This window comes from Aotus nancymaae, unplaced genomic scaffold (genome assembly GCF_030222135.1).
Source record: "Aotus nancymaae isolate 86718 unplaced genomic scaffold, 86718_ANA_hifiasm-v0.15.2.pri h1tg000067l, whole genome shotgun sequence".
NCBI classification, from domain to species: domain Eukaryota; kingdom Metazoa; phylum Chordata; class Mammalia; order Primates; family Aotidae; genus Aotus; species Aotus nancymaae.
In genome coordinates this window covers 7734065-7741139 of record NW_026988482.1, presented here as the reverse complement: position 1 = coordinate 7741139, position 7075 = coordinate 7734065, and the positions used below count along the sequence as shown (strand labels likewise).

The following is a 7075-nucleotide window of genomic DNA, read 5'->3' as shown; positions in this document are numbered from 1 at the left end:
GGCAATGACAGAGGACATTTCACAGGTTATGGAGAAGTGTCCAGGTAAGGGTAAGTAGGCTGCTTCTAATGACTCAGAGTAACTTCTGTTGGGCAAGGAATTGACTCTGGTACAAAATTGCACCGCTCCAGCTGGATAAGCAAACGTTAACCTCTTTCAGGATGTACTATTTCCTGGTGACTTTTCTTCTTGTAGAGAGTTGCAGAATAAGATCAGAAACTGATCAGAATAACTTCAGAACTTAAATGGAAGCTGAATTCCTGGACACAACAAATGTCTACAGCCAATGTTATATCCCTAATTGTCATAAAGATTGTAAAAACTGGAGTGATATCTGGGAAGGCTTAGATGAGCCCATGATTAGAAGATCCACAACATAGCTGGAGTTACTTCATATAACTCCGCACTATCCCTCTAATTTCCACTGGATGTAACACTTGTGACTATGGAGTAAGTATAGATTTATCCAGGGTACTATATAAACTCCAGGTCAGGGAAGAGAAAAACTATATTCAGAATTCATCGCAGGAGTGTTGACAGATATAGATTACTGGATTTGTTGGTTGGGGGTGAGGATGGGGCATGGAAGGAGAATATGTAGACCTGGTCATCAAGATCCTATGATTGAGGTAGAGTGACAGCAGGATAGAAGGAGCTGGTTTTAAAGCTCTAATGCTGACAGCTAAGGTTGGCTTTAATGTGTGCTTGTCTGGCTGAGGATGACAAGAACCCAGGTATATCCTGTACTGCATGGAGCCAGGCTGCTGTTTGCTTCACGTAGGGTAATGCTTCTTAAACCAGAGTTCCTAGTCATTAAAGGCAATAGTTTAGATACCTCTTAAAAATTCTGGAGGACTCTCAAAAAGTTTTTGTTTATGTGGGTGGTATCTAGAAAAAATTAAAATATTTATTAATTAATTGTGAGAAGTAGAAAAGTTCTTCAAAGTTTCCTTTCATGTTTAAGAAAAATCATAAGCATTAGAAATAATAGCTTGTTTTAAACACTTTCTTCAGAGCCTTCCTACTTTTTGCTAGTAGCTCTTTGTTGAGCCCTATCCTACATAGCTGTTAGACATGCTCACAGGCACATAGTACATTCTATGTCCTTGTACTTTAACCAAGATATCTGTGCTGGACGTGCTCACAGGCATGTCCCAGCTTGCAGACTATGTCTCTTCCTTATTTGGACTTCCTTTTTGTTCTCCATTGCTCTTACTTGTTTAAAACAGTTTTAAGTTGTTAGCCAATGAGGTTTTAGCTTAGACTGTGAGGTCTGGCTCCAGCCAGCAGAGATAAGACACAGCAGTAAGGATGACTCCAAATGCATAAGGGATAAATATGTCTGCTTTCCTTTGTTCATTGTACTCTTATGGCAAAATTGCTAATGAGGGTACCCTTTCTGCAGGAAGTAAAAATAATTGCTTTGCTGAGAGATCCGTTGTCCCAGTACAGATTTTTCTTTGTGGCACTGAAAATTTACATATAACATTCATTTAGTAAATGATAACTGTCCTTGGGGAAAGGGACCTCAGAAGATATCAAATAATAATAACATGTATTTAATAAATGAATTAATTTGATATCCTCTGCAGCTATCAAATAGTAATAATATTATGGCAAGGAGTTATCTGAAGTAACTCCAGGTATGTTGGGGATTTTCTAATCATGGGCTCATCCAGGCCTTCCCAGATATCACTGTAGTTTTCACAATCTTTGTTTATGCCAATTAGGGCCACGACATTGACTATAGACACTTGTGTCTAGGAATTCAGCTTCCACTTAAGTTGTACTTATTGCTATTCCCATATTAGAAATTAAAACTCAGAAAAAATAAAATATGTATTAAATTATTTAATTTGTTAATATTTATTAATTCACTTAATTTTTAGTAATTCATTTTATTTAATTCCTTATTAATTCATTTATTAAATCCATAATATTATTTGATGTCTGCTGAGGTTATCAAATAATGGATGAATTATTTGATAATAATAAAAGCCCATTGTATGTTAAAATAAATCACATATTTTACCAAAAAAAAAAACTCTGTATTTTTACAAAACAAATAATTTGATAAGAATGACATTGTTTTATATTTTTACAAATCTCTTTAACATGTGGCTTGAATCAAAGACCCCTGGATTCTCATATTTGCTTCTGCATTCAATCTGTGAAATATGTTGTTTAGTTGAAATACACGAGGAAAATCTGGCCTCATGTAGATATGTAGTAGGGTAAAAATAAGAGCATTTTAAAAGCCTTTTTAGATAATTATGGATATTTCTTAACACTTCTTCAAAATTCAATAAATGATAATTTCTTAAAAGTTAATTACAATAGTGTCTGAAACAATGCCAATAAACTTTTCATACTCTCATTAACATTAAAATCCATTTGTTTATCCTGCATTTTGAATAGATATTTTATGATGCATGATTTTGTAACAATATGCATTGGTCAATAGGAGAATATTGATTTACTGAATTATATAAATCTTCCAAATAGTGACACATTTCCTTATAGTATATAAAAAAGGTAAATCCATTCATATCCCTACTATTTCATCAGAAAAGTCTTTAAATATTTAGAAACTTTAAAGTTATGGATATGTTTTCTTTTTTTTGAGATGGAGTCTCGCTGTGTCACCAGGCTGGAGTGCAGTGGCACAATCTCAGCTCACTGCAACCTCCACCTCTGGGGTTCAAGGAATTCTCCTGCCTCAGCCTGCTGAGCAGCTGGGACTACAGGTGAGCACCACCATGCTTGGCTAATTTTTGTATATTTAGTAGAGACGGGGTTTCACCATGTTGGCCAAGATGGTCTCGATCTCTTGATCCAACCCACCTTGGCCTCCCAAAGGGCTAGGATTATAGGCGTGAGCCACCGTGCCCGGTCTAATTTTTACTTGAAAGCTTGCATTTTATCATTTGCTAAAAATATTGTGAGATGTTTTTCCTAAAATATTGGGCTCACTTCATGCATATCAGGGAAAGCTGTGTGCCAGACACCTAAGTCTCAGCAACCATCGTGTGTGTTAGTTGTTCTTGAAAGTAAATATGGTATTCTATGAAAAAAAAAGCAGCTGGTTTAGCTCTGTAACTCAATCTCGTAAGTGATTGTCCTCAAGACAGTATCTTACTTTGGTATGCAGCAGAAGTGCTTTGCATGTAATTCCCATTTTGTTGCTTAGAATATTACAAAGTTGTATATTTTTACTGCTTCACCATGGATATTAAGTGAAATTGGCTTTTTTTTCTTTACAAAAAATGCATGATGATGAAGAACATGATGCCTTCTGTAACAGTTTGGTACCATGTTGATTCCAGCAGTTTCACCTATTGCTATGATCTGAACGTTGGTGCCCCCCCAAAATTCATATGTTGAAACCTAATACCCCATGTGATAGTATTAAGAGGTGGGGACTCTGGGAAATGAGTAAGCCCTAAGAACTGCCCACTTCATGAATAGAATTCATGCTCTTATAAAAGAGGTTGAAGAGAGCTGCTTTGCGCCTTCTGCCATGGGAGGGCACAGATCAAAGGTTCTGTCCTTGGGGAATAGGCCCTCAGCAGACATCAACTCTGCCAGAGCCTTACTTTTGTACTTCAGATTAAGTGCAGGCAGAACTGTGAGCAGTAAATTTTTGTTGTTTATAAATTACTTGATCTAAGGTATTTTGTTATAGCAACCTGAACAAACTAAAATGCCCACTATTGCTTTTGCACCCTTAGTGCAAATGTCAACAGAATGAAAAAGACAAACAACATCTTGGTTTTATTGCAAACCACGTAGACCCCAGTAACAGGTCTCAGGAACCCCAAGGGATCCAAAGACCACACTTCAAGAACCACTTATATCTAAGGACGCTTTGAGGTTTCCTGAGATTTTATACATTTTGCGTATTCATTTTTATGATAAACTAAAATATGTGTGTACAAACACACTCTCGGCCACCTCCCAGTTTGAACAGTGCCATATGCCTAAAGGCCCGCATGACATGGTGTGTGGCTCTGTGGGCATCACATTTTGAAGTAGTGCAAATAGAAAAGTGCATGGAAGTACAAGGAGACTGAACTAATAAGGAACTGGGCTGTGGCAATCAAGACCACATTCATGGAAGAGAAGGGGTTTATTTCATGGCTCCCAACTTATTAGCAGTAGGGATATTTGAAAATATCCAATTAAAAAATTTTCCATTTCTAAGTCCAGAAGTCTAATGGAATTAGATGACCATTTTAGATGCTCACTTTAGATATTTTAGATTAATTAGATAATTAGATGCCCAATGTAGATAATGCTGTAACATAGTCCTTACCTGCAGATAGCCAGACAGCTGATGGAGTTAGAAAGAAGCACCTCATTAAAACTGGCATTTGGCCAGGCGCTGTGGCTCACGCCTGTAATCCCAGCACTTTGGGAGGCCAAGGTGGGCGGATCATGAGGTCAGGAGATCAAGACCATCCTGGCCAACTTGGTGAAACCCCATCTCTACTAAAAATACAAAAATTAGCTGGGTGTGGTGGTGCACACCTGTAATCCCAGCTATTCGGGAGGCTGAGGCAGGAGAGTAGCTGGAACCAGGGAGTCGGAGGTTACAGTGAGCCGAGACGGCACCACTGTACTCCAGTCTGGACAACAGAGTGAGACTCCGTCTCAAACAAACAAACAAACAACAATAACAACCAAAAAAACCTGGCATTCAAGGTCAGACTTTGGTTAAATATGAGTTCTGATTATCCCAAACTGAGAAACCAAGGCTTTTAACGATGTCATTTTAGGCCAGGTATGGTGGTTCATGCCTGTCGCAGCATTTTGGGAGGCCAAAGTGGAAGGATGGCTTGAGCCCAGGAGTTCCAGACCAGACAGGCTATAGTGAGAACCCATCTCTACAAAAAAAGGTTAAAAATTACCTGAGCATGGTGGCATGTGCCTGTAGTCCTAGCTACTCCAGAGGCTGAGGTGGGAGGATTGCCTGAGCCCAGGAGTTCAAGGCTGCAGTGAATTATGATTACACCTCTGTACTATAACCTGGGCAAGAGAGTGAGACCCCATCTCAAAATACACACACACACACTTGATTTTATATGCAACACTCTCTGTATAAGTGTTACTAAATTTAAAATGTGGAAATACAATCTAAAAAACTAACATTAAGAACTTTCTACTGTTTCAACACTGGCAACTTGCTTTCCAGAAGACATTGCCATATTAAATTAATGTTGCTGGTTTTATTTTGATCAGTGTTGTAGTTTGTTGGTATTTGATCTAGAAAATTTATTTGAACTTTATAACTGAATGAAAACTATAGGCATATATTTTTTTTACTTGTACATATTCATGTGAGATTGTAATAAAAATAATTTAAGTCCACACTGGTAATCCATGAGAATTTTTGGCCCTCTAGAATGGGATGGAGAGAATGAGAAGGAGGCTGATGGCAAGAATGAGAACAGCATGGTGGCTGGTATGCATTTTGCAGGTCAGAATGCTCCCTGACAGTGCCCTAAGAGTTTTTCTGTTTCACTGATGGCAAATATTAGGCAGATGGGAAGGGCCCCTAGAGATTCAAAGGTATAGCTCATCGTCAGCAGTGCTCTTGGGAAGAGTTGGAGATGGGCAAGCAAAGGCAGCCGCTGTTACCAGGAGAAGCCAAGTGGGGTGGTGGTCCAGGGGCTTGAGAGCAGTGACCAATGTGTGATGTTGTCCCTCTTCTAAGTGGATGACTCAGATCTGGGCAGGCCCACCCTTCACATTTGAAGAGCCAGGGCAGGAATTCAAGCAGAACCTGCATATCATATGCCGACATTTAACAGTTCTAAGTCACAAACAGCTAAACAGCATCTTTCTTTCTTCCTTGACAAATATATCTTTATAATGATTAGATAGAAAAACACGTGTAAAGTTCAAAGTTTCTAACTGACTGAAAGCTGACAAAACATCAAAGATGACTGAACATGACTATTATCGCATATGCTGGGAGTTCTGTTGATGGGCCTGTGGTGTCTGGATGAATAATAAAGATATTAGTAAATTATATGCTTTTTAATACAATTTATTTTTTTCCTTTATTCTGGCAGAATCAGTAACTATGTCGTTATACTCAAAATTTTCATGTAATTTGTGTTCTGGGGAAAGTAATGATCTAAAGCTGCTTTTATAATATGATATACTAGATAATATGTAACATGATATATAAACAAAATATGATAGGATATAGGATATGATATAATAGCCATGAAATCAATGTGGCTGTTTTAATTTAAATTATATAGAATTTAAAATTCAGTTCCTCAGTTGTACCAGTCACCTTTCAGATACTCTGTAGTCACAAGTGGCTAGTGATTACCATATTGGACAGTATAGATATATAGATCGTTTTCATCATTGCTTAAAGTTCTACAGTCATGCACCAAATAATGATGTTTCAGTCAATGACAGACACCTGTACAGTGGTGGTCCCATTGGAGTCTAATGGAGCTGAAAAATTCCTATTACCTAGTGATAGTGTAGCCGTGGTAACATCATAGTGCAATGCATTGCTCACATGTATGTGGTTATGCTGGTGTAAACAAATCGACTGCACTGCCAGTTGTATAATAAAAGTATAGCACATACAGTTGTGTATAGCACATAATACTTGATAATAAATGACTATGGTACTGGTTTATGTATCTACTATACTTTTTGCTACTATTTTAGTGTACTCTTTCTACTTATTAGAAGAGTTACTATTTCTCCACATCCTCTCCAGCATCTGTTGTCTCCAGATTTTCTAATGATCGCCATTCTAACTGGTGTGAGATGGTATCTCAATGTAGTTTTGATTTGCATTTCTCTAATGACCAGTGATGATGAGCATTTTTTCATATGTTTGTTGGCCTTGTGTATGTCTTCTTTTGTAAAGTATATGTTCATATCCTTCACTCACTTTTGAATGGGCTTGTTTTTTTTCTTGTAAACCTGTTTTAGTTCTTTGTAAATTCTGGATATCAGCCCTTTGTCAGATGGGTAAGCTGCAAAAATTTTTTCCCATTCTGTTGGTTGCCGATTCACTCTAATGACTGTTTCTTTTGCC

General features: G+C 37.7%; 1 long non-coding RNA gene across 1 annotated transcript; it reads right to left on the bottom strand.

The window, feature by feature from the left end:
* Positions 1 to 558: 558 nt before the first annotated feature.
* On the bottom strand, positions 559 to 6413 carry LOC135270786 (uncharacterized). Its single transcript, XR_010338912.1, has 5 exons — positions 6308 to 6413; positions 5641 to 5785; positions 4693 to 4886; positions 4316 to 4366; positions 559 to 888 (listed from the first exon to the last, which is right to left on the bottom strand). It is a non-coding gene; the product is annotated as an uncharacterized LOC135270786 (long non-coding RNA).
* Positions 6414 to 7075: the final 662 nt, after the last annotated feature.